We start from the raw sequence: 27,133 nt of genomic DNA on the forward strand, positions 1-27,133 counted from the left end.
TAAAAAAAAAAAAATATATATATATATATATATATATATATATATATATATATATATATATATATATATATATTTTTTTTTTTTTTTTTTTTTTTTTTTTTTTTACTGTGTACAAAATACAGTCAGACATAAAGATCATGCTTGTTCCATTACTTTTACAGAAAAAAGTAGGTTAACACAAACACATTTTTGCTATTTGTTTTAAAATAAAATGTCTCTCGCATAAGGAAAATAGGCTATGCTTGTGTATCACTTAATTATAAGCAGCAAAAGAAATTACCAGCATGCAACTTATTTTTAAACAACTGTGGTGGCTCATAACACTTCACTAAATTTATTGCATCAACAAAAACTAGTTTGGGACTGCTATGTAATGCTAATTCATCAGTAGTAGATGAGTGTGGTGGTATGCATATTGAATATATTTATATTTATGCATAAAAGGGAAAAATGGTTCATGGCTTAACTGCCTAATGTGGGTCTGAGGTTGCAAATCACATCAGGGTTAGGTAACATGAACTTAAAATTAGATAAATCAAATTGTTTGCTGATAATTATTGCAATAACAATATCAGTGATACTCCCTAGTTCATACTACTAGTTTTAGTAACAGCTAATTTCTGAAAAACTTGGCATACTGTTTGTTTATTCTGAAAGATGCTCATTGGCAGTTTAACCATTAGAGAATATTTACAATACTTCCCAGCCCTACTATACACTCCAAAATGAATGTTCAGAGGCAATATTCAATACCTTGCAGCTCATTATTTTCAGTTAATGTAACTTTCTTTCTTTCCTCGCCCCTCCTTCCTGCTATTTGTTTCTGTTGAAAAACACTTGTGGCATTTTCACTCAGTCAAACAATAAAATATTAATCATTCAAAGTTGAGAAACAAGTTGATGTCCATTTGCAATTCAAATTACCGTAGACTTCCTGGCAATTAATTTCCACGCGCGCGTCTCCCATCATGTGTCTCCAGTTATCTCTGTTCAGAACTTCATTTCCAGTGGTCTTTGTATCCCCATCTATCAGCACTGTCAACACAAAACTCACCTTATGGCAACGTAATATCACTCACTAATCACTAGATACCCTTCAGTGCTGAACCACACATAAACAACAGGCTTCACGCAGAACACAAAAATCAAATAATGTTCAAAGATTTAGGTTCACACATCCATAAGATTGTGCTACTGTAATTGTTTTTAAGTTACCTCCAAAATAAAAACAGCACTTTCACCTGCATTTCAAACTTAAATCCACCTAAAGCACTGAAAATCCTCTGATTCCAACGGGCAATAATCTACAGGACACAATAACACACGAAAGGTCAGAGAGGTAGAATCTGAGCTTGCAGGCACACATCAGATCAAAGCAGCAGCATGTTTCACATGATTTTGTTCATTAGTTTTGCAAACTCAAAGTATGATTTCATAACCGAAACCATGTGCACATTTATCAAGGGGTTTAAGAGACAGTTGACGTGTGTAGGACTCGATTTCATAGCCAAAAACCCATGTTTACTCGATACACTGACAGGGCTTGGGTGTTTACTTTTTCCCAAGGAGCATGTGCACTGAAATATTTAGGCAGGCTCTGGAAATGTATCAAATAATTGGGTAACACTTTAGTTCGAGAATCAATTCTCCCCGTTAACTAGTGGTTTATTACTACCTGGCTATTATAAAGATATTGGCTGTTTTATAATTCACATATTTTTGTATGATCATATTCTATATCCGTAATACTAAATCTAACTTAACTATTAATAAGTGGCAAATGAGGTGTGTATAAGGATTGAGACAAAAGTAGTTCATGTTTTATTAATTGTGAGAATTTTACCTAATACAACAGTTATTTTTATATACAATTGTTGTTTTTCATAATTGTTTAACCTTTAACACAGGTGAGTGGGCTTGACAAACCACCTGTAGAAAACGCACACTTTGAAAAACATTTAACTTTAAAGATGCAGTATGTAAGTTTGACACTCAGTAGTTGAACTAGGCATTGCACACCTGGTTCAAAACACACACAAGCGCAGGTTTGATGACATCAACAAAAGTGTGCCTGACAATCGAACCTAAAGACTGATTTAAAACGATGTTTTAAATAAAAGCAATGGCACGCGATAGAAGGATTATTTTCCATATTAAAAGAAGTTTTTGCTCTAATCGGCAACTGAAACTTATATTTTAGAAACGGCTTCTATTTCTTGCAGCTGAACAACAGCACAAACTGACAATGTTTACCTCAGGTACACCTCATGTGCTTTATTCAGTGTTAAATGCAAACAATGCGAGTTTGAACACCATTTTACATGACATTTATTGCCGTACTACTGAAAGTAGCAGCAGATATTGTTGTTTACCTCAGATCTTGAAAATAAAAAAATCAACAACAGTTTGAAACTGAACTTCAGAACTGTGACTCAGTGCAAACCAACACACGTCATTGATTCAGCATGTACATTTAATAATGTTAAAGAGGTTTTATATGTATTAATTAGATTATAAACCTTACCATTCGTTGGAGTGCAGTGAGTGCATTATTATGTGCTTCTAAATGGCTGTATTTAAATTTCTGTCATGTTTCGTGTGGTGCAAACAGCCAAATTGCTCATCACTGCAAATCTAGTCACATAGTGTGTTGTTGGGACACGGGGTTACAATGTAATCTGCTCACCTATTTCTTTAAAACAAAGCATTATTTATTAAGTGTGAGTGAGGACAAAGGTAAGTGGGTTTGACAAACCACCTGCAAAGACACTTTTCTCTCACATCACATTTCCCCTCATAACTCTAGACTAAATGTAAATGCTAATAAATGAATAGGACATTAATAAGCATAATTTATTACAATAAACAAAGCACAAGAGCTTTTTGTTAAGACTTTTGCCCAATTTCAATTACACCCCTAAGCCCTTCCCCTTAGCCCACCCCTCGTTTTGCGTGTGCCCGTGAAGGGATAGTGGTTTCCAGAAAACATCAACCACAGCTGCGCCCGGAAGGAGATCCACAAATTACAATTTTTTTTGTCATTACCATGAATTTTTACAACAAACAAACACGTTTTAATATATTCATAACCGCATTCGTGTTTTACAGTCATGCTTTTGAAAAAAAAAAGCACTAAAATAAAAACTGCTAAATTTCGTAATCTATTCGCGATCTATAATCCCTAATAATAACTTCTGTACAGCAGTCCCACAACATTCTTACACTCGATGACACTCGATTACTCAGTCAAAAAAGTCTAGTGGATGGGAATGGCCTTTTTAAGGTGTCTGCTATAATGTTAATGTTGTTTTGGTGTGTTTACATGGATGAATATGGCCATTGTGTAAATGCACAGTATTTATAATTATTATAATTATTTATAATTTATAATATTATCTTATTGCCACATTAGATCGTTATGATAACATAATATATGTCTTCAGTGATTTCCTGAAGATAAATAGCAAAAAATACCACAACTGGAAGAACTACAGCAGTCGCGATCGTCTGATCTCATATAAAGCAAGAGATGGCGATGACATATAATGACGTGTGCAGGTGCTGTAGTGCTGTCCCAATTCTTAGGGGATTCTTAGGGATTCTTAAATTTTGAAGCCCTTCCCCTTAACCCTCGGCTGCAAGGGCCAGGGGGAAGGGGAAGAGGTAGGGGTACAAAAATAGAATTGGGATTGGGCCTATATCTGCTTAAAACTGTATTAATAATGCGGAACTAGCTAATTTTGATTTCTTAATGAAAATGTTATTTTTAGTAATTCATATAAAAGATTTTCAACTTCTATGATTATAACCATGCATTACTTGCATACTAAACAAATGTAATATGGTAAGCATATTTTCACAAACCCCAAAAATGATTGCACCTTCAAGCCCTGAACGATGTATAGCACAGCTCACAAACACATCCATGAAGATCAAAGTTCATCTGATGCACACTGTTTTAAGGGCATGTGAAAGCAGATTTCCAGATGAATTCACACCACAGTCTGCATGAAAATCTACAGCTTGCCCATCAACAATGTATAACTTACATCTCTACATGCTTTCAAAAGACACAAATTACGAATTAATGCATTTTGCATTGCCTCTGTCTCTGAATAAACAGCTTCCAGTGTGCAAATTGCTTGCTCCATATCTTGTGACACATTCATACAAAGACAAACTTTGGTGTGAAATCTTTAAAACTTCAATAACACCGATCAAACTTGTCAGGAAAAGCAAGAGTGATTGGACTGACATGGTTCAAAATCACTATTAGTTTTCAGCAGTGTCAGACAGCATCTGATCGGCTGGCGCATACGAAGCGGGTGGGAACGAGACGGGTGCCAGGCAAGGAGATTTAGCCCTCGAGGAATTCATTACTGCAACCGTTATCCAGCCAAAATAATTAATGAATTAATGAGGGGAGGAGAGAGTGAGAGAGAGAAAACACACCGCATTTCACAGCTGAAATTCTCTTTTAGTTACAACTTGAAAGAGAAACATGAAATACAAACCCACCCTGCAGATTCTCCCCACAGGCCTGCGCTTCTTGTGAGGAAATGAGAACCATCGCATGACCTTTCACTTATTTAAGCTCCTCCCACTGAGAATCTCACCCAAATACTAGTAGAATGGGAGTGGCTTAATATAGAATAGGGAGGAGTTTAGTATGGACTTTGGGGAGGAGTTTATAAAGCTAACAGAACTTTGGGAATATGGGTCAAATTTCTAAAAGTCTTGCTTCCTTTTTTTACATCTGGTTTAATTTTATCCAGTCTCTTTCTTCTCTCTCCACAGACACAGAATGAAAGGGATATGTTGGAAGAGAGTAACAGACTTTTACTTGACCTTATTCAAAACCCCCATGCAATGCTAAAATACATTCAGGGTCAATGTCAGGTTGACATCTAAAAAGCCAACATGAAAGGTTGATCGCAACCCACTTTACTTCCATATGACATTTACTAATCAGACAGGATAAATCAACAAGGACATTCAAAATGAGGTTTACATGGGGAGAAAATCATCACATTTGATTGAAACAAAAACATTTATTAAGAAACACAACAAGGTTGATTTGGATTTAGAGGGGGTTTTCTTATTTGGCAAGCTAGGTAGGAATAATCTCTAGTGTAGGAGGTTCTTAATAGCCGCATTTCCACGGTCGGACCAGAGCGAACTAGGGCTTTGATCGGGCCGGGCTAATCGCCTGGGAGGTTGACCAGTGAGGCCGAAATCATGTTGTGTTTCCACTGTCAGGTCAATAACTCACAGAGCAAGGCAAGTATATTTATTAAGCACATTTCATCCATGGTGGCAATTCAAAGTGCTATACATAAGTATTAAAGAGACAAGTATAAGTAAATAAAACAGATAATAAAAATGATTTTAAAAAAGAGATTAAAATGTGTTAAAACAGGTTATAAAAGAATAAGAAAAATGAAAGAAAATCATAATTGTGCGATCTGTCGGACGTAGCACAGCGCTCATTCAGTAAAGGCATAGCTAAACAGATTACTTGATTTGTACCTAATGTTGGAGCACATCTGATCATTTCTGTAAGCTAATTCCTGCAGTGAGGGGCGTAGTAGCTGAAAGCTGATTCACCCTGCTTTGACCGAACTCTTGGACATTTTAATTTATATGATGCTAAAGATCTGAGTGATCTATTAGGTTTGTATTCAGTCAGCATATCTGTAATATATTAAAGTCCTAGGCCATTTAGTGTTTTATAGACAAGAAGTAATGCTATAAAATCTATTCTGAAGGTAACTGGGAGCCAGTGTAAAAACCTGAGGACCGATGTGATGTGCTTTGATTTTCTGATTCTGGTCAGAATGCTAGCCACAACGTTCGAGATGAGCTTTAACTGTCTGAGGAGACCGTTACAGTAATCCACCCTGCTGCTGATAAAAGCGTGAACAAGTCTTCACTGGAAACAAAGCATCTAATTCTTGCAATGTTTTGGGGATGACAGTATGCTGATTTACTAACTGATTTGACATGACTATTGAAACTCAGATCTCACTCCAGAGTCATCCGATTCTTGACCTTATTTTTTGCTGTTTGACCCTTAGGTCCCGTTTACACTAGTACGTTTTAGCTTTAAGATGGTGTTTTAGAATGAAAATGATCCGCGTCCACACTAGCGTTTCACCCACTGTTTCTGAACAGCTCTCCGTCTACACTGCACCACTGAAAACACACACACTGGCATACGCTGCAGCATATCTACCCAGATGAGAGCTGTGCTCGTCGGATTGTTCTTCAAGGATCTACCTCTGGATCTAATCTCACTATATTTGTTAAACTTGATTTTCAAATCATCTTGTTGTCTATATCTAACAACATATTCCCCGACTTTGGTCTTTTGAAACTATTTCTTGTTCTCAGGTAACGTGTTTTGGCTGAGCGCAAAGAGAAGTTAATAATTAATATGACCATGTATATTCTGTGTACTGACTGATTACTTGCCTTTATTTCCTATAATGTATAAACTTATTGTACGTTATACTTTCATAATGGCCATTATTGATTAATAAAACTGATATTCAGTAAAAGAGGGTATGTTTCATATTTTCAATGAGAATGAAAGGAGTAATGTTATAGGCCCCGTTTTGTTATAAATATGCATACAGTGAAGATGACGTATATAAATATGTAGCTACATGATGCCTCAACATTTCTGTTAAGTTGCTAATATCAAACTGAAATGTTTTGATTTTATTGTTAAGAAACAATGTAGCCAGGGTGAAATGAATAAGATTATAAAGTACACTGTTCCCTTTGAAGATTTACCCAATATGTCCTCTGGAGTTTGTTTTCCATATCAAGCTTGTAAAGTCTGAACTTACAAGGAGAGGATGCAGGACTGAACTGTGTGTAGGCAACATAATATTGAAGGAAAAGCCCTCAGATAGGCCAATGTCTGGAGCCACGCCTCAGTTTTCAGAAGTCTCCTTTTTCCCCCATCCACACTGAGACACAGCAACAACATTTTAGAATAAGAATGTCCTCTTCAGCGTTTTCAAAACGATCCGTTTTGGCCCTCGAAAAACTCTGGTGTAGTGTTGACGGATGACGTAATCATAGCAAAACAAACTGCGTTTTAAAACTAAAACGTTTTAGTGTAAAAGGGGCCTTAGAGACAAGTTTTCTCTTTGTTTAACTGAAGAAAGTTTTGCCACATCCAACTGTTAATTTCATCAATGCATTGGCAGAGGGTGTCAATTGGCGGTAGTCATTAGGCAGTAAGGCTAAGTAGATCTGAGTGTCATCAGCATAGTTTGATTTTAATAGCCTATAGCTTATTTTATCTAGATCTATGGCCTGACAAAGGTGAATACATAATTTGTAAAGTTTTACGTCTTTCTGTTGTATTCATATGTTGTACTATCTCCAAAAGAAAGAAAGAAAGAAAGAAAGAAGCTGCACGCAGCAACAACAGAGCTTGCAGCAAAGAAATATCACTTATTAAATTAAAACTAATTATCATTTTATGCAACAGCCTTAAATGTAAAAGGTAAACATAGGGGGGATCAGTAGCTATGCTTTTTCTTTCCCTTATTTATTGGCACATGTACTCGTGCGTGACAGGAAAACTAGTGTAATGACAGCAGCACACCATCTTGCATACTTAGGTCTCTGCTTTCACTCCGCCCCAAGCCCCAGCTGGCTCGGTTTGGCCCAAGGTATTTGGTGGGCCGAAAAAGTCAGCCACTGGGCCCAAGAATACTCTGCTTAGGCCCGATCAGGCCCCGTAAGGGATTATGGAATGCACTGGCTAGCTAGCTTTAGGTGTGACAGAGGAAACTCAGCTAATGTCTACTATTAAAAGGTCAAAATCTGAATTTGTTTAAAGGTCAGAAGTGCGGAACCATTAATATTAACTAACTTGTTTTAATAAACTTCCATAACATACATCACAAGTCAAAACTACTTATTTTTCTTTAAATAAAGTGGCATTTGCAATCAAAACACATTAAATACAATGCAAGTGTGGCAAAACCACTAATATAGTATGTTTTGTACAAAAAAAAAACAACAAAAGGTAAGCCAATAGTATCTGGATGCATGCCAACTAATTCTCATTAGATTATAAGTATACTGTTAGGTTAGGGTTAGTGTAAGTTGACATGTACTTGCAAAGTTTTTATAGTCGGTTAAATATCTGTTAAAAGAGAATATCAACAGATATTAAGCAGACAGTCTACCAATACTCAAATGGACCATCAAAATAAAGTTACCAAATGTCTTTGTGCTGGCTTGTGGCAAAATAAATGCATACCTATCTGTGCATACAACTTTGAACTGTTTATTCTCTTCATCAAGTTTTCTTTTCCGTGAGACACACATCTTCATTCATTCAAGCAATCGCTTTGCTGTAGTTTGTTAAAGCAGGAGCGCATGTGTGCGCAATTAGCCTTGTATGATCACCTAATTTCATGACAACAGTCATGCACGAAATCTTATATTCCTAAAGAATATTTTGTCTTTAATTTCATTTCGGCCTGCATTTTATTATTTTTTTTTTTTTACAAAAATACAAACAACTAAACAGTTGATTTACTAGGTTTATGCATTTTTAATGAAGAAAGTCCACAATTTGAATCCGTTATGCATAGTCTTGCAATGCGAAATGGAGTCTGGAGTCTTTGTGAAGCCCTGCTCTATTGCAATAACTGTTAGAGTGGTTTTAGTGTGGCCTTCTGAACACAGTGCACACTAAAGTTCAGAAATTGCCAAATGTGATGCAAGTCAAATAACTTGTTTATCCAGTAAATTAAATCTTTAAAACTAAGCTTTAATTTCCAATGAACTTGTCCGGGAAAAAGGAAATCCCTTTAAAATGTCTTTTCTGTTGTTCCTCCACTGAAAGAAAGAGAGTGCCAGTGTTTCTCTCATTAAGACACAGAGAGGGAGTCATGGTGCGTGCTAACAGTTTGCCATTGCACACTGCTGCAGTGTGATCAATTAAACAGCTGACTCTCTCACGTTTACACCGCTATCACACGGAGGTGCAATAAATTTAATTTATTTTTTTGTGCCAAGGATTTGTGCGTTGCATGCATAATTTTAGTATGATCATTAAAATAGCAATTCTTTAGGGAAAGGTCACTATTCCTGCTAGAAAATAGAGCCTGTGAGAGACTATATTATACAAAACAAGTGAAAAATTAATTAACTTAAAATTATTTATAGGGGCAGCATAGTGGCTCAGAGGTTAGCACTGTCGCCTCACAGCAAGAAGGTCGCTGGTACGAGTCCTGGCTGGCAGTTTGCATATTCTCTCTGTGCTGACGTGGGTTTCCTCCTGGTGCTTCGGTTTCCCCTCAGTCCAAAGAAATGCCATATAAGTACATTGAATAAACTAAATTGTGTGCTGCTGGAAGGCGATCTGCTGCATAAAACATATGCTGGAATAGTTAGTTGTTGGTTCATTCAGCTGTGGCGACCTCTGAAATAGAGACTAAGCCGAAGGAAAATTAATGAATGAAAACTATATATTTAATATAATAAATTTAAATTACACAAATATGCTGCAACTTATAACATACTGTTTTAGCCACATTAAAAATCTATATATGCATCCATCTAAATAAAGAGATGCATACATCTAAAAATAATTAAAGTTATCCTTTCAATAGACCAGTGGAAACAAAGCAAAAAACAAAACAAAAAAAGTGGTTTATTGTTGCTCTCCACTGCAGCAGGATGCATGTGTGTGTATTGAGTGCGTGTATGTGTGTGTCACTCTTGAAAGGGCACCAGCCCCACAGGGGGCCCCCCTGCCTGAGACCCGCCGCCTGCCATCCATCAGAACACCATAGTTAGCAAAAACACTCAGCCACAACCTGCCAAAACCCACAGTCGTAATCGGTACATCTCCAGCCTATAAAGTAAGAGGGTTGTGTGGATAGAACAGTTAACTCACTCTTTGGTTACATACAAGGTTTATGATGCACAAACCATTCATCATCTTCTAATACTGTGTCTTCCACGATCCTCCTTTTTCATTCTGCGATTTAAAGAAATCCTATTATGTTATGTTATGTTTAAAGTTCTCATAAAATTAAAATACTTTAAATTATCTTTAAATACTATTAAAATATTAGTATGGGAATATTACGGATATATGTATAAGCTAGTGTGCTCCAAAACTGGATTAAATGTTGTGTTTAAATGATATAAATATCCAAAGTTTTTGTGACATGTCTTTCTTCAGATTCTCATTAAATCTTCCGACCAATCAAATGCTTTCAATTATCCGACATGCCCCACTCCTACATAAGTATGAAACAATAAACTGATTTCACTATTATCCGCACTTAAACCATCACGGTTAATTAACCGTAAAGGCTTATCAACACCGTGTTTCTGCATAGAACAAAAGGGCCAAAACAAAGTTATGCCAACTTAACGCTTATTTAAAGTTCGGAGCTTGTATACCAAGGCTAATATGGTTCGCAACACAATGTGGCATCTCTCTGAACACTGTAACAGGTTAAAAACAGTCGTCGATGCTATTTCTTGTATATTAATGAAGTTAAGAGCACGCTGATTGGCGGTCTGGAAAGACATGAAAGTCTTTCTCATGAATTAACGCTGAAAACTTAAAGACGTCACATTGTACATGCCGGTGCAGACATCCAGTTTCTATGCTGGAATTTACACAAGGATCTAATCGACTTGACATAGCTCCAAAATTTCCGAAATAACGCAAAAACAACAAATTTTCACTTTTTAGTAAAATATGTGTCCTAATAGTGTTTTTAGCAACATGTGATATATATATATATATATATATATATATATATATATATATATATATATATATAATGTCAACATCTCAAAAAAAAATTTTTGGTGTTTTGTGACCCTTTAAGGAATTTTCTGTAATTTAACGGTACATTTCTATAACTGAAGGTATGTTATTTTACAGTAAATTTCTGTCATTTAACGTTTGTTATTTTACAGTAAATTTCTATAATTTAATGTCCATTATTTAACAGTAAATAAATGTAATTTAACATTCGTTATTTTACAGTAAATGTCTGTAATTAAATGTCTATTATTTAACAGTAAATATCTGTAATTTAACGTTCGTTATTTAACGAACATGTCTGTAATTTAACGTTTGTTATTTAACGGTAAACTTCTGTAATTTAACATTCGTTATTTAACAGTAAATATCTGTAATTTAACGTCCGTTATTTAACGCTTAATTTCTGTAATTTACTTTTTTTTCAGCATCCTAGTGGAATTTTTTTTACAGTATGACAGAGCTGCCTTATATACTGTACTTCTACACTGTATAATCCAACAAAATAAAAAAATTCTTTCTTGGAATAAAACACAAAAGGCTACCACCTGAAGACACAAGAAAACACACACATCAAGAAGTAAGGCAGATCCAATAGATGCATTTTAAATGGAATTTAGAAAGGAAACATTTGATGGATTTTCCAATCAGCTTTGTTGAAGCAGTAGCCACTAAAGCCCCTTCAAATTGTCAGAAGTTCCCCAAGGCTCACCCTCCGGTCCTTTTCTAATTTGTTGTTCATGTTGAATTTGCCGTTTGAAGCACATCAGCAGAGTTAAAACAACATCTTTACATTCGGAACAAAGGAAGTGCTCTCAAATGGATCATCAGGTCCTTTTATAGTTTCAGTAATGACCTTAAACTTGACTTTGCCAGGTAACACATTTCCCAGCTCAATTATCCCCCTTCAATAGATTTCAAAGGTGTTCTTTAGAAGCATAAAAGCGTTATAATTAGCAGGAGCCCTCGCACACGTAATGTGCCAAACACAAAGCAGCTCAGTAGCTGTTAATTTCTTTGGCTGTCCTTACAGTTATGTCTCATCTCTGTTGATCCTTCCTTCCACACACATACAGAAACGCTCACACTTCCCAACACTCACCAGCCGAGCTTGAACCATGTGTGAAAGCCCTTTGTGCCTCTGTCTTACTCGTCTTCTGGTTGAGACTCAAGAGCTAAAACGAAAACAACTTTTCACCCCTCATATAGCGTACTCTGAAACATAACTAGTAGTTGGCAACAAAAAAAAAAGTGCAAGTGGAAAGGTGACACATTTTAGCACATAATAAAAAGCTAAACAAATCTGGCATGGAGCCCTGAATATATTTGAACTAAATGCAACCTTTAAATTAAAGTGGATTTCAGCAGGATTGAAACCAAAGTTTTACATTAAGATTAAATTAGGTTGATATTGGGTATTTACAGCAGACAGTTTACTTATTGGTTAACTGGACTATATCAATATGATACAAGAGCAAAGGTGTGTGTGTATGTGTACCTAATTAATACATTTAGCTTGGGATGGATGGATAGATATGGTCAATCAGACAGATAGAGACAATCAGACAGACAGACAATCAAACGGATAGAAAATCAGACAGACAGAGAGAGAATCAGAGAGATAAATATAGACAGATAATCAGACAGACAGATAGGTAGACGATATGACAGATAGACAGACAATCAGACAGACAGACAATCAGAAAGATAGACAGATAGACATAGGCAGACAATCAGACAGACAGACAGACAGACAGACAATCACACAGATAGACAGAAAGAAAATCAGACAGACAGACAATCACACAGATAGACAGACAATCAGACAGACAGATAGACAATCAGATAGATAGATAATCAGAAAATCAGACAGATAGACGACCAGACTGATAGATAGATGATCAGACAAACAGAAAATCAGACAGATAGACAGATAATCACACAGATAGACAGATATAAAATCAGACAGACAGACAATCACACAGATAGACAGACAATCAGACAGACAGACAATCACACAGATAGACAGACAATCGGACAGACAAATAGACAATCAGATAGATAGATAATCAGAAAATCAGACAGATAGACGACCAGACTGATAGATAGACAGACAATCACACAGATAGACAGAAAGAAAATCAGACAGACAGACAATCACACAGATAGACAGACAATAACACAGATAGACAGACAATCAGACAGACAGATAGACAATCAGATAGATAGATAATCAGAAAATCAGACAGATAGACGACCAGATAGATAGACAAACGGAAAATCAGACAGATAGAGAGATAGACAATCAGACAGATAATCAAGAGATAGACAATTAAACAGGCAGACAGAAAGAAAATCAGACAGACATACGATCAGACAGATAATCAAAGAGATAGACAATCAGACAGACAGACAGAAAATCAGACAGACAGACAGACAAAAAAATCAGACAGACAGATAGACAATCAGAAAATCAGACAGACAGACAACCAGACAAATAGATAGACAATCAGACAGACAGATTGACAATCAGACAGATAGATAGACAGATAATCAGACAGACAGACAGACAGACAGATAGAAAGAAAATTAGTAAGATAGACAGCTAGTTGTGGGTTAAATCTAAATCACTACGTGCAAAGACAAAAATTATATTAATTATTTTAATAATTATATAATTACAACAAAATAATTAAGATATTCACAAATTAATAACTTAACTCACTAACAATTAAGCAATTAACTACTCAAATAGTACAATTAATGGCAGCAAATACCAGAGAACCACTGGCCATATCTCACTTTAAAATCTGCATTTAATCCATGCTGAAACTGTCCAGACAACTAATTATTAACACAGCAAAAAAAAAGACAGATAGGAGGAGCACAAAGGAACTACATGATTATTTTGTTCAGGATCTCCCAAGCAGAGTCTCCAAGCAGCCCTCTCCCCCTGTGACCTCATCACAAAGTTAACACAAAACACACCGGGGTGACAGTAGTCCAGCAAAGTTCAAAGTCACAAAAATAAATGAATCCCAAAAAGACTATAGGGTCCATCGCAACCAAGCCACCCTTTTCAAAGTTCACATCAATGTACGGGCCCCTAAACGGTACATGTGCATGATCACACACAAATGCACACAAAAGTGCCTTCAGCAGAGCCAATTAAGACCAAGTCTTGTGTTAACTTGTCGTGCTGTCTGAGCAACAGCAGAAATACAGCCGTTTAGGCCAATCGGCTGCCATGGTGATGCTGTAAGAGAGGGTTAACGGCACTTTACCTCCTTAGTTTTCCTTTCTCTATAGGATGCATGTCATGACTACTACTAAAGGCTTTAAGCTGATAGTTCCACAAACAGTGACCAGGAGCCAGACTAGACTGTTTAAAAGGGGCAAACAAAATGAAAATGACTTTTTGTAATTGATAGTTTTCAGTCACACAACATGTGCGGAGACATAGTGGGCAAAAAAATAATGGTAACACTTTAGGTCACAATGCACACTCTTAACTACTGGCTTATTATCTGCCTATTAAGTTATTAACTGTTCATTAGTCGTTATAAAGTATGATCTTACTCTGCTTACCAAATCCTACCCAAAACCTAAACCCAACTTCTACCTTACTGACTATTAATAAGCAAGCAGCTAATTAGTAATTTATTACACTAACAGTGTTAGTTAATGGTTTGTTAATACCGTGAATTGTGACCTAAACCAAAATGTTTCGTTGGATGTAAGAATTGGTTGTGGGCGCTGTATAGGGATCGCAATTGCCCACAATTTAGGCTTGTGATCATATCTCAGTTCGGTTGACATGTGATGGAAACGTATCAGATGGAAAATGACCAGTACCTACTGCATTTCTATGGACATCCTAGTGCAGCTGCCATTATGGCCCATTATTTTAGTTAAGTTTTAGATATTTAATCATTGGTGACGGCGTCATCTAAGTGTCTGCTTCTATATTTAGTGTCGGTTTCTATTACTTACAATAATATTTGCTGGTAGGAAAAGTCTATTTTTTAATTTCTGCTATTTATAATTTGACTTTTTTTTATATACTTTAAACTGCACTTGACCTGCAAATTAGAATAAAAACTGTATAAAAAGCATACAAATGCACTGACAGTTATAGGTACCATGGATTGTTATGAGTCAATGGCATTACCGTTCAGCACAAATCCATAAATCTCTCTGTTCTGGCTGTTATGTATTTGTGTTATTTGTGCCCTGTTTGTTTGTTTGTTTGTTTGTTTGTTTGTTTGTTTTCCCCTCGCACTGTTCTCCAGTATCTGCTTTCATTATGCTCAGGTTTCGTTCATTGGTCTTTTCAGCTATCAGTCATTTCCTACCCGGTTACGCTTTTCCGCTTGTTTCCGTGTTTGTATTTATTGCGTTGTGTTTAGAAAAACCCAGTCTAACCGTGTATTTCGTTGTTGGCCCTGTGTGCACGTTATCCGTCCGTTATTCGTATATGCTTCTCAGTTTACGTGGTTTACAAGGCTTGGACGAAAGGGACAGGTAAGAAGGTCACGTGACATACATTTTGCAATACTTAGGACTACTCTTCTGAATGGTACATTAGGTTAGGGGCGAGATAGAGTAGACAGTCAGGACTTGGAAAACTTCGCGTATTAATTATATTGTTTTTACATAGTTTGTTAGCTAGATGCTTCTGGGACGTTAGATTTAGTTTGGGTTTTGTTCTTTTTATTTCTTTAGCGCCGCCCGCGTCCCTTTTGCCAGCTCTCTTGTTTTTCTCCGTCTTTATATTAGTTTCTTTGTTGTATATAATGTATATAGTATATTTTTGCTTTACTTACTTTTCCTTCATTCTGGATTTTGTTCACTTTTGGGAAATGTAAATAAAAACACATATTTTTGGCATTCCTTTGGTTGTCTTTTGCACATATTCACTGTTTGTATAAAAATATTTTAATTACCTAAATGTCAAACCCCACCATCCCCTAGCAGAACATCATGGGTTTGTAACAGCTTTCTCTGTAGGAATTCTATAAAGGCACTGCTCAGGTGTGTCTCCTTGTTGGCTAGTAATGTTAAACCTTTTTGCACAACAATTAATCAGCTTTTGGCTAAAAAAAAAAAAGAGAGAAATTACTCAGCAGGTGACTTGGCGGTCATCAGGAGCTAATAATGTTTTGCCCACAAGGACAAGAAAAGAGTGACTGAGTAATATGAGTGGACTTTAAACTATGGTTGAGCAGTGCTAATAATTTAGGGATGGGAAGATTAACCGATATGTATCGATACGCGGTCATGCGCGTGCAGGATGCGAGTGTATCGGTAGAGCAGCAGAGGATGAATGAAATTTTGGAAGCAAATCGAGATGCATCGGTTTTTGCGAGATGCATCGGTTTTTCCGAGATACAGCATATTTTTTTAATATAGAATGTATTTTTTATTTATTAACAAGTGTTGTCAACCTGTTTTTGGCGCATAATTTAATCGACCTACGTAAAGTAAGCCTTAGCAACGGATTTGCGGATGTGTACACTTACAATACAACTCAGTGTATCAGGTGTGCGGATGAAGCTAGTGGTGCGCCAGCAAAACAAACATTTTATTCCCCACTGAGTTTTAAATCTAAAGTATGGCAACATTATGGATTCTGCAAAAAGGATGGACGACTTGACAGGACTGATGCAATTTGCAAAATGTGCCGCGCATCTGTAAAATACGCGGGCAGTACGACTAATCTGATATCTCACTTGAAGCGGCGCAACGGTGTTGTTGTGAAAGCATCTTCCAGTGTTCCTACATCCCCGGCTTTCGCACTGCTTGAACTGTAGCTACCAGCTCCAAAAGTGGTGAGAAAAGCATTGAAAGTTTTTTTTTTTCCATGCGCAAAAGTTTTGTGCGCTCTATGCCAATAACGGATGTTATTGCATTGTTCATCTGCAGGGCCGGAGCAAGCTGAACTGCTGCTCTAGGCAGAGGACGATCACGCCGCCCTCAACCCCAATGTGAAAACGAAAGTGCACGGTTATGAAAATGAAGTGACGTGTCGCGGACCTCTATTCTGCCGCCTTATGCGCGGATATAACTGAGGACGCGCGGGTGTCGCGGACCTCTATTCCTCCGCCCTATGCGCGGATATAACTGAGGACGCGCGGGTGTCGCGGACCTCTATTCCTCCGCCCTATGCGCGGATATAACTGAGGACGCGCGGGTGTCGCGGACCTCTATTCCTCCGCCCTATGCGCGGATATAACTGAGGACGCGCGGGTGTCGCGGACCTCTATTCTGCCACCCTATGCGCGGATATAACTGGGTGTTGCGGACGCCGCCCTCTCTATACTGCCGCACTAGGCGGTTTTAAAAACCTCCTCCTGTTAATTTTTATTCAATTATAATAATAATAATATTAATAATAATAATGATAAAAATAATGGGTGTCACGGTGGCACAGTGGGTAGTTTATCACCTCACAGCAAGAAGATTGCTGGTTTGTTATATTTTTATCAGCCTGTTGTTTACAGTGACAGTGATGTTTCAAAGCAGCATAACACTGCTAGTTCACCACCTTAAGTTTTGAATAATCAGTGGCAAAATATATCTTTGTAAAACTTGTTTTCATAGTTAAAGTTAAATCACAATTCTTGTTGTGCAATGCTCAACCTTTATGTTGAAAGAGTGCAAATATGTATATTTTAATATATATTGCACTTATACATTCTGTTTATCTTGAAAATACTTGTGCTATATGTTCTAAAATGGCCCTCTACTGTAAACTGACACTCTGGCTCTGAGAGAAAAGCCAGTTTGTAAAAAAAGTCTTGGTTTTGCTTGGTTAATAAATAATCAAACTCATTCAATGGCACAGCATCCTCTTTCACATAATCTCATAAACTTGATTTAATTAGTTAGTGCTGAATTATCGCATTGTATCGTGATATGGGTGTGAATCGTATCGTGTCGCATCGCAATATGTCATAAATGTATCGCTAATATATCGGATCGTATTCTTTGTATCGAGATGCGTATCGGATCGGCATTATAGCTTAGATGCCCAACCCTATAATAATTATAAAAAGGGTTTACTATTATGTAGAAGGCAAAAAAAATAAAAACATTTTTAAATACTTAATACTAAAAGTATTAAAATAATGTTCAATTATATTAGTCAGTTTTGCTCCAAATTAAACACAGCTGATTAAACTAATCAGGGTGTTCAAGAGTACTAAAGACTATTAAACAGGTGCGAGGAGGATTATTGGAGCTAAACTATGCAGAGATGTGGCCCTCCAGGAATTGAGTATGAGACAACTGCACTAGGAAATTTTTGTTTAAAACAACTATGCAGAGTTGTGGCCCTCCAGGAATAGAGTTTGAGACAACGGCACTAGTGCATTTTTGTTTAAAAACAGTGCCTTTGAATGAAAGTGCTGTCCATTTTTATTGTGTTTCAGAAAATCTTATTAATATGAATCTTCATCCACACTATATGTGACCAAATGATTTATTTACTCTACCTTAAGTAGTGCCAAACTCTTATGAGTTTCTTTATTCTGTTTAAAAAAAAAAACACACACACAGAAGAAGATACTTTGAAGAATGGTGAAAACCGGTAACCATTGACTTTGTGTGAACTGTTTTAACCATCACATCATCTGTAAGATAAACAAAAGGTTATACCAAAAGCACAGACAAAGTTTGCATAATGGTAGTCAAGTCTGTAAATGCAAACATATGGGCAAGAAAATGCATATTGGTATTGGCAAATTGGTTATTCATTCATTCATTTTCTTGACGGCTTAGTCCCTTTCTTAATCAGAGGTTGCCACAGCGGAATGAACCGCCAAATTATCCTGCATATGTTTTACGCAGCAGATGCACTTTCAGTCACAACCCATTATTGGCAAAGGTTTTGGTTATTTACATTAAATAATAATTATTGGATGGAAATACAATGTGGGTTTAAGTATCTTTTAAATGATTGGAAATGCCTGGCATACCTCAAAGAAAAGCCTGCTGTTTTAAGTTAAGACATTTCTAGTCAACATTTATACACAATTAAGTCATTCACAATAAGAACAATGAGATGCACAAGCTAGAAAAATGTGAATGAATTTCCATTTATAAAGAATAGATTTTCACACAGTTTTACTTTCATGCTGACTTAAGCATCACTCACCAGAGAGCTGTTAAAAATAGATAAAACTAAAGAAGCTCAAAAAGATATTCTGGGGGAAAATCATTAGCATCTGAGATTTGTTTACTACCTTAAAGGTTTTGTTCAGGTTAAGTAATGCAAATCGATAATAAGTCAGCATTAATAAATAGTACATTTGAGAGACATCTTAAGGCTATAAACTGCAGGAGAAAACTGCTATTCATCATATAAACAAACACACAAGCGTCTGGTAAATGCTTTAAATGGGTTTGTGACTGAGTCAAGCTAACATTTTTGAATTCACTTCATGGTCAATTTTAGATAATGTGTGTTTGTGATTGATCATAATTGCCTTTATAAAGAGATAAACCATTTTCAGAAGCGTCATTAAACACCAGATGAACCATGGTTTTTAACATGGATGCAGAACTGTAGGTGGCAAAGCACAGATTTCTTTTATCCTTTGTTTTTCGTAAGGGAATGGTTTCACCCCTACTGAGTAAATGTATGAAATGTGACAGAGTGTGTAGGATTTTAGTGTTGTGGAATCTGCATGCGACTTTGAACTGAGCCCCAGCGACACTCTGCAACCCAATTACCTGACGCAGACGCAGACACACACACTGCTGAATATTCCACATCTAGTGCCCATGTACACACGAGAATGTGAAAGAGAATAAAATTCAAAGAACTAAATAAGCTGGCGAATGGTAATTTATTTGAAAAAGAAAAAAGAAAGCAGGATGTGAGATGCCGTAAGAGACGAAGCGTGAGACTTTCTCCTCTCAACACAGCCTTTGTTTCAGGCAACATCTGAAACGGGGAGGATTTTACACCGCATGTGTTTACACCTCTTCAATAATAAGGAGGAAGTCAGTGTTCAAAATTGGCTGAGTGCTGTAACGTGCAAACAGATTCTCAGCAGAGACTTGGAGTCGCTGCAAACAAACTTGACTCTTCACGCTCTGGGATTAGTCTGTATGTCTGCGACAACGTCTGTGAAGCACTTTCACACAGTATGAACATATTTTATGGTGTAATCGCTGAAATGTGAACCCAAATAATGTTATTCTCACATTGTCCCAAGCAGATTACCTGAGCGATTTTCAGTTTGAAGGATCTTACTAAGGACCTGAGAATGCAAACCTATGTGCGTATTGCTTCAAAAAAAGCAACCATTTATTTGTGTTGTTTTAGTTTTATTTGTTTCTATTTATTTAATTGTTTTATCATATGTCATTGATCATTTATATGACTATCCTTTGCTTATATTATTTTATTCTTCATTTAATTATTTTATTCAATTATATGATCATTAGTCGTTTCCTGTATATAATTACAATTTCTTTTTATTGATTATTAGATAATGATTGGATTACTATTTGTCATAGTATTATGCATTTCTATTTAATTATTACTATTTTCCTATGATTATTGCTTTATTATTAATATACTCTTTGTTTCAATATTGTTATAATCGTATGATTGTGGATACAAGTGACACTTGTTTTCAAAAGTAAGAGATAAGAGGATGTCTGCATCTGAAATCGCATGTTTTCATACTATAAAGTTCACTAAAAACAGTATGTGAGCTGAGAAGTGTGTCCGAATACAGAGAATTTAAAAAACAGTTTATGAACTGTGCATCCGCAGGATGCTTAGCTAACCCATGATGCCACATGAGAGAATTCAATCCGTTTGTTTAGTGTGACATCACGAAAAGCAGCTTCCGAGACTAAACAGATGGTAACACAATGTTTACAATACTTAAAAAAATAATAATAAAAAAATAAAATAAAAAAATAAAAATAAAAATCACAATATTTTATATTTAATTATTTTATTTAATCATATGTCATTGATCATTTATGCAACTAGCATTTGTTTATATTCATTTATTTTTTCATTTAATTATTTTATTCAATTATTTGATTATTAGTCATTTACTGTATATAATTATTTCTTTTAATTGATTATTAGTTAATGATTGGATAATTGTTATACAACTTATATTGTTTTATATGTTTTTTATAAATTGTTCAAATATTGGTGTCTGTGATGCAGCAAGTCCAATGAATGTTGTGTATATCATGATAAATATAAAACTTCCTTTAAAATGTATGATAAGACTAAAAAGTAGTCACAAACAAGTATTTCTGCTTGGACCCGGAAACAGTATTTCATAAGTCACGACTTAACAAGTGGATTGAAGTAAAGTGACGCAACTAACACAGGTATTTCACGTGATAATGGGAAATAGCAGATGTAGTACAGAGTTCCATTAATACTACTCATTATGAAACAATTTTCTAATGGTCATGTAGTTCATTTAAATTCAATTGTAGTATCTACTGTGCAGTAGGCGATTTCAGACACAGCCAATGTCTCTATTTTAAGGTCTGTATTGTCTCGGGACAATGTTGTAAAGCAGTAATTTTCCATTACTGTTGCTTGTGGTATAATAACACTTGTTGGATTTGTCCTTGCCAGACGAAGTCTGAGCATTGAAGCATAGATCATGCAATAAACTGTATTCTTTCTTTATCATCCTTCGTCTCCTGTTTCTGCTCTTCTCTGGCTTTCTCAATCAATGCCTATATTGATAAGAGACTGTTGTTCAGTTGAATACTGGTTAACAGGTTTGGGTATTGGGCAGCTCTGCTGGCTTATTGTCTGGATATTTTCTGACAGGATCTGGCGTCCGGGGCTAGATCTTATTTATCTGCCATGGAGAGTGTGTTCTAAAAATTTGTTAGATGGAAACTCAAATATCAACTTTCATTTTCTAAATGCTCTCTCCCTCATTGCCAGTAAATGCTATGATTTTACTACCTCACTAGAGTTTCATTACATCACAGATTTAAAAAGAACATACACAAAGGATAAAGACATGCATAAGTGTAAATGTAACAATAAAAAAAAAAATATTTCTGTTATTATTAGTAGTAGTATTATGTTTTAATATTGTTGTTGTTGTTGTTGTATTATTATTAGGGTTATTATTATTACATGCCTTTCACATCATCGAAATCACTGTGGGTAAAACTCTTACTCACGCGTGTCTGTATTCGCGAACATACATTAACAGAATGGCTCGTATAACCTGGTTTTGCTTCATATGAAAAATTCACACTTGTGTGGCACATCTGATCGGTCTCCAATCACAGAGAGAGACAAAAAGAGAGAGACACTGTCACTCTTAAAAGATAAAAGACCCACAGGGTAACGCTGAAAAAGATGTCGAGAACAGAGACATGGATAAAAACAGACACAAGGTCATGAGCGGCTAATTATCCTGTCAGTAGTAATGCACTCAAGCCTGTGATCACCACAGGGTCATCCGTACTACATGCACCTGAGAGAGAGAGAGAGAGAGAGAGAGAGGTGTGTGTGTTTGGGTACGTTTTAAGTTAGCAGATGAGTCTGCTTGTGCGCTCGGTGCAAGTCCTTCACCTGTTGGATCTCTCTGACGCCAAAAAAATAAAGATATTGAAAACACATTATTTCCTGCACTGAACTCACATGTTGCTCCTTTCATTCAGTCCAGTAACATCTTAGCATTTAAGATTTTTTTCCTTTCTCCATTTCCTCACAATGGTCTTTTAGCACCAAGCAGTCCATTATTAGCTGTAAAATTGCCACTTTCATTACTCCATTGTCATCGAGAATACTAAAATCCACATCCTTCACACCAAACCTTCACCTTTTTATTTCTGCCAGTCTCCTTTTCTTTTCGCCTCCACTTCACAATCTCTGCAAAACCTCCTAGTGTCCTTCTCTCCCCATTAAAAGAGATTGTATTTCTCTCTCCCCTTGTTCTTCCTTAAACCAATCATCTACCAGTCTAGTTTACAGTAGAACTGACCCTGAGCTGGATTTAAGCTTTAATAAATGGACACACGTGAATTGTACAAAAGCACAAAGCGGCTAGACAGATGTTCTGTTGTTCTTGTTTTTAAACTGATCAATGCATATATTACTTACTAATTTGAAATGAAGCAGAGATGTTGCATCTCGTGGCAGAATGTTTTCCTCTCTACGTCAGAAGTTTCAGGCTTTACAGTTACTACGGAGTGCCTTTCTTTGCCGATTATCGAACAACGAGGTGTCCAGAAAGAGATCTGAGAAGAGGCAGAAAGAGAAGAGTGTTATTAAAACACTGAGAGGTCACAGACATGAGCGTACAGCTAAAAGGGAACTACAACAAAACAGAAACCACTCCGAAAACACACACACAAATTTGAAAGTAATATTAAATACCAATAGCCTTACTAAATAAAAGAGGCTCTTTAAAACTCCACCAAAAAAAAAAAAAAACATAAAACATTGTTTATTTCATTTTATATTTGTTGTATTGCTTTCATCTGTGCCTTAATTCATTTATTATATTTTATATACATTATGCAGAAGCACTCCCCAATAAAATCATCCCAATGGTAAAAAAAAAAAAAAAACAGTAAAATTTTATTCATAATTGCAATATAAAAATATAATAATAATAATAAACAAAATAATTGCAATGTCAGTATTTTTCCAATATTGTGCAGCCCTGCTTAAAAGCTTAATTTCCATAATGAACAGAAAAACAAGCAACCTTTGTTGAGCAGCTACTTCAGAATTTTGCCATTGCAAAAAAAAAAATGTATTAATAAATAAATTCAAAACAACAACAAAAAAAGAGATTAGTTAGCAAGTTGTCTAATTGCTGCACATTTTCCGCAGATTCTGGTCAGCCAAGACACTGTTTAAATTCCTGCAATAGCATCTGCATTCCTTAATATTAAATAACAATATAGTCAGATATTGAAAGTGTTCATCTGCACAGTCACACTTGAAATTAAGAGAATCAAAAAATGGTATAAACCATTTTTAGATATGTAAACAATCAAAATGGTCCTAATGTATTTCTTGTTTTACATTTTTTTATTACCATTGCTTCTGAGAATCCAAAAATGTCAACATATTTAATGTTATGATAGCTGATTTAGCGTGAAGTTATGATTGAATTGCCTCTTGTTACAGTTATAAAATAGTATGATAACAAGCAAGAAATGTTCACAGCCCAATGATATCACCACATTGAAATGGTCAATAAAGTATGATTTAAAATGACAAAATCACTAATTGCTGATATTCTAAGATATAAAATTCCCTGCTTTTCAATATCTGGAAAAGACTTTTTAAAAATCCAAGATAATCCGGAAATTCCCTGATCCTTATAATAACTTCTTTTTTTTGTTTAATCATAAAATCAAGCCTACTGCAGTGCTAGAAGATCAGGTATTTAAAGAGAAAGAACAGCTTCAGGAGAGTTGATCATGTCTGAAGCCCTGAAGGACAAAGACAAGTTCAGAAATCAATCCCATCATCCCCTAGACATGACATCAAACACAAGCTGGGCTCTAACTGCTCTTCACTCCCAGGGAAGCTCAAATCTTCACAGCTTAACACCATTATCATCTGAAAACCTGTTCACGGTGATTCTAAGGGCAGGATTCTTTATACCTTAACCAGTGTGTGTGTATGTGTGTGTGTGTGTGTGTGCGCACCCAGTCTAGTACATCAGGTGTAGGTGTAAAGTGAGAGATTTCGCTGTCAAACGGTGCACTTACTGGTGATGACTGAATTAAACCCCTTTCAGAGAACTTGCGCAATTGAACTCCAACACACACCGGGAGTAAATCTTTGGCTCCAGCACTTCCGGTCGAGTGTTTTAGTGCACCACTCAAACTATTTCAACAACCCCACTTGCTGCTGACCTTTCGAAGCACAACACATAATATTCAGACCGTTCCAGGGTGTACGCAGTCTCAGTGTGTGCCATGACATGTTTGTACCCGCGTTTGTGATGCTCTACATGCGATTTTAACTAACTAACACTTTTTAAAAAGGTAACTACGCTCAAATTACATTTGATGTTTGTTCAAACCACTTATTTAAAATAAAACAACTTTTTTTTTTTTTTACAAATTTAAGTTGATTCAAAAATAAAGGAATTAAGTTGACATTATTCCTTCATGCTGCACCAACACAAATTGATTGTGTGGAACCCAGCACTTTTTTTACAGTCTAGATAATAAATAACTAGAGAGAAGATAAAACACATATACATAAAAAAATACACATTTATGTGAAATATAGCAATATAAAAAGCACCATGTTGACTGACTATGATAAAGTTCAGTGCAGTTGAATACAGAAATTGCATTTCACACAAAGAATGGGGTGGCAATGATCACATGATTTAAAGCAATTAATCATTACTCTATGTTTTAAGCCAATGGTTTCCAATTCCAGTCATTGGGAACTCCCTGCCCAGCACATTTTATGTTTTTCTGATACTTTTTGATACATTAAAATCCACTTTTTAACAGAAAGACCCATGCACTGATCCTTGTCAAATAAGAAAGATATACAAAATGGGGCTGCTTGACATTGGAAAAATCTGACATCGAGATATTTAGCATTTCAGTGATATATATATATTTGGAAACAATTTATTAATCTTCAATTGATTGGATCATTTTTGTAAGGGGACAAATCATGCATGAAATGTAATAAACAAATTACAAGCACAGCTAATTGTGCTAGAGCCAGGGGCACCGCTGGGGGGTGGGGGTGGATGGCGATTCTAAGGGCCCATACAATTAGTGGGCCTATAATTGATACATTTCCCAGGTCAATTTTTTTTAATTACCTTTTCTACTGCATTTGGAGTCACGTGACCCTGCCCTGTCAGGCTGAGGTTGGTTTATACTTCTGCGGCCACTTTGCAGGCACATCTGATCTCTGGTCAAGTAGGACGATGGACTCTTTTTTGATCCTTAATTTGTACTACATTGACAATGATTGGAAGCTGCACCAGAGAAGCCTTGAGACGGCATATTTTCCATTACATTAAACTATTTGTTTACAGAACATGCAAGAAATGCACCATTTAAAACATTATTTACAGGATATGCAAGAGTTATTTTATTTAGAAGAGATACTGTTTTTTTTCTACTTTTAAATGTTATTAATTTTCACATTTTTATGAAATAAAATAATCGTTTATAAACTATAATCAAGTTCAAATATTTAATTAATCAAAATTCTGATTTTAGGCCAAATCACCCAGCCCTATATATAAGCCCAACTCAACATTGCAGATCTTGCAATGTGACTATTGTGAACCTTCACATTGCAATATGAATGCTGAAACAATAAATTGTGCAGCTTTTATACAAATTGTGCAGGGCGGGGGTGGGGGGTAGTGTTCCCAAAGACTGAAATGGGGAACGATTGTTTTAAGCTACAGCTTTCTTGCTTCATATAGCAACCATATAAAAGCACACTTCCATGATGCTGTGCAATGCTTCACAATGCGGAGAATAAAACTGGACGTGATGTCTGCACTGACACACTGATGTGAATCATGTGAAATATCCTTTACAAAAAAGGAGAAAAAAAGGTTATAAATTATGATTATAATGTACGAACCTCTAAATAATAATACAAAGGCCCTAATTTGTTGGATATTAAACATTTAAATGTAAAGATACTTTAACAGACCAAGACATTTGCTGTTTGTGATAAAACTGCTTGTTTTTAAAAGTATTAAAAACTGGATATTTTATTATTCTATAATGTTTAATCAAATTTGTAAAATAACAGAAGCACATTTATTGTTCATCTTTAACCATTTTTAGCTAATTAGCTACAGTTTAATAATGATAGGACCACATCCTAAAATAGGATTTTTTTTCAAAAAGCAACAACTGCAGTGGTTGTCTTTCTCATGGTCAGTCAGGTAAGCAAGTTTCTTTGTTTATTGTGAACACAAAACACGGCATTTTGAAACTTTGTCTGAAACTGGTTGAAATAAAAATTGTTTAAAAAAAGTCTTAAGTCAGTATCTGCCAGTTTCCAAAATTCCACAAGATATCTTCTGTGTTCAACAGATGAATGAAATGCAGAAAAGTTTATATAAAAAATTTGCCTACTAGCTATACACTTAATCTTAATTTTTAAAATGTTTCATGTGAGTTTGCATATCAATGTGTACATTAAACCATGCTCTTTATGTAAACAAATAAACAACTGTATTTAATAATAAAAGTTTTTTCAATCAATATTTTTCACATTTTATTAATAACGTCTGATCTTAGTTCATTTTCTATGCATGAAAAAGCTGC

At 35.7% G+C, this 27,133-nt stretch overlaps 1 protein-coding gene across 6 annotated transcripts in view; it reads right to left on the reverse strand.

Annotated features, from left to right (window-relative positions):
* Positions 1-27,133, reverse strand: part of spop (speckle type BTB/POZ protein) — a 136,614-nt gene that overhangs the window by 72,775 nt on the left and 36,706 nt on the right. For 3 of the 6 annotated variants that reach the window (NM_201130.3, XM_087241837.1, XM_087241834.1), the window contains exon 2: positions 22,944-23,080. The exons of 1 other annotated variant lie outside the window; for it this stretch is intronic. The gene's annotated coding sequence lies outside the window, so the exon portion shown is untranslated. Of the gene's footprint in view, positions 1-11,924; positions 11,998-22,943; positions 23,081-27,133 lie in introns of all 6 variants that reach the window. 2 more of the 6 variants (XM_087241836.1, XM_087241839.1) reach the window with 1 other exon arrangement.

This window comes from Danio rerio, chromosome 3 (genome assembly GCF_052040795.2).
Source record: "Danio rerio strain M-AB ecotype USA chromosome 3, GRCz13ab, whole genome shotgun sequence".
Taxonomy (NCBI): domain Eukaryota; kingdom Metazoa; phylum Chordata; class Actinopteri; order Cypriniformes; family Danionidae; genus Danio; species Danio rerio.